The sequence below is a fragment of the Meleagris gallopavo genome, chromosome 23 (genome assembly GCF_000146605.3).
Source record: "Meleagris gallopavo isolate NT-WF06-2002-E0010 breed Aviagen turkey brand Nicholas breeding stock chromosome 23, Turkey_5.1, whole genome shotgun sequence".
NCBI lineage: Eukaryota > Metazoa > Chordata > Aves > Galliformes > Phasianidae > Meleagris > Meleagris gallopavo.
This window is the reverse complement of record NC_015033.2, coordinates 5,231,526-5,233,419: the sequence shown is the minus strand read 5'-3', so window position 1 is coordinate 5,233,419 and position 1,894 is coordinate 5,231,526. Positions and strand designations below refer to the sequence as shown.

At 46.2% G+C, this 1,894-nt stretch overlaps 1 long non-coding RNA gene across 1 annotated transcript; it reads right to left on the bottom strand.

Moving 5' to 3' along the window:
- Positions 1-579: 579 nt before the first annotated feature.
- On the bottom strand, positions 580-1,735 carry LOC116217415. Its single transcript, XR_004161927.1, has 3 exons — positions 1,569-1,735; positions 1,283-1,435; positions 580-638 (listed from the first exon to the last, which is right to left on the bottom strand). It is a non-coding gene; the product is annotated as an uncharacterized LOC116217415 (long non-coding RNA).
- Between the last annotated feature and the right edge of the window lie 159 nt (positions 1,736-1,894).

The following is a 1,894-nucleotide window of genomic DNA, read 5'->3' as shown; positions in this document are numbered from 1 at the left end:
AACCAGGCTGCTGGTCAGAAGGAGAGAGATTTGCAGCGATGCTGCCAGCATCCACTGCTGCATCTGACCATTCCTGCTGCTGAACCCTGACACCCCTGGGTGTCACAGGGTGCTGTCTGTAAAAGCACTTTGCAGTGCTGTCACACTCACCTGTGCTGACCTGGTGGCACCCGTGCTGCCTTCCCACCGGGCATCTCCACTGCTGGTCCCACTGCGTCCCACTCAGATCCCAGCTGCTGCCTGCCCACCTCCTGCTATGCCAGCGCTTTGCTTCCTCACCCCTCTACCCTGAGTTGTTCCTGTGGCTCTCCGCTCTTCTGATCCTCGCTCCTCTCACAGCAGGCTCACACCCCCCAGGTGAATATCAAGCTCCAGCCCAAGCTAGGGGAAAGGCTTTAAAAGGTCCTCAGCATTATCGCGAAATACGTGCTTGGCTCTTGACAACGCACAAGAAGAAATGACAGAGACACGTGTTTTTCTTTCATGTTGCAAAAAACAGTGTTTATTGCAGTGAAAAGCGTAATTTCCCAGTTATCAGTGATCAAAGGTGTCATGATTATGACTTTATTCAAACTGTTGTTCTTGGCACTGTTCTCATCTGTCACGCAGGTCTCTCTGGGTTAGTTGCTTTCTATAACCTATAAAAAGGTAAAACGAGGCACGGGTCAGACCATGAGAGCCAGCTATTTGCGAGCAGTGTGTGTTGCATTTGGGATGTGGGATTTACAAAACTGAAACAAGGTTTTTGCTCTTCGGCCACTCTTGAAATTAAGGTTTCTATTATCTTATAAAACAACTGATGCTCCAGATTTGAGCATCATGCATTGCCTTCCAGGATGCGACTGTAACAATCAGTGTTACTGATAGGCACCAATCACTTCTGAAGTTGCACCAATCAAACTCCTAATGAGTAGAAATCAATCTCTAGACTGAAGGAAAAATGCATTGCTAAACATCAAGACATGTAAAAGTGAAAATAATTTGAATAACTAAGCGCAAAGAGGATGCTTTATTTTTGCTTTGGGGTTGATTTTCATGCTGGTAAGGGCCTACCTACAGAGCTAGCTGCTTGTGTGTAAAAGAGCTATTTGAATCAAAAGTGATACAGCTCCCTGAGTAGATGGCAGAGCAGTCCATCAGATAACTGTCAAATAATTGTTCAGGTAGTTTTCCTTGAGAAGACACAGTTTTAAGATATATTTTTCTCTTCTTGGTCCTTCAATAATGACCTTAGAAATTGTCAAGTGTCATTATTCCCTAGGAGCAAGGCCTAGAGCTTTACCTTCTTGATCCAGCTGTCGAAAGCAGAGACCCGGGTGAAGACAGAAGGCTTCCGATAATAGTTGCAGCCAAGAGAAGAGCCAAAGCTGACAATACCATGCACTTCCCACCTGCCATCTGCACTTTGGCAGTTCAGCGGGCCACCAGAATCCCCCTGAGAAGAAGAGGAAATGCAGTTAATGGCAGTCATAGTGTGAGTAGTTTTCTCCCTTGTGTTTTAAGCTTTACTTCCCATCAGGCCTGGTTGTGTCAAACCAAACCCTAAGGGTGGTGTCCTCTGGACTCACGTTACAACTGGAGGTGATTCCATCTCCACCAGCGCACACCATGTTGGTTTTCACTGTGCTTCCCCACCAGCTAGGCTGGGAACAAGTTGCATAATCTACCACCAGCAACAGCCCTTGCTGCAGGTCATCTGGGAGAGCTCCATTTGCTGGGAAATAACGGAAATAAAGGAGTCATGATACGAGCCGGCAATGAAGGAAGAACAAAAGTGCATTGCTAAGTCTCTCCCAGGATCTGGGTACTATTCCTCCAGGTAAGAAACTTCATCTGGGCTGCATAATTCATTCCTTAGCTGCATTCTTTCATCATCATCATCATCATTAAAAAA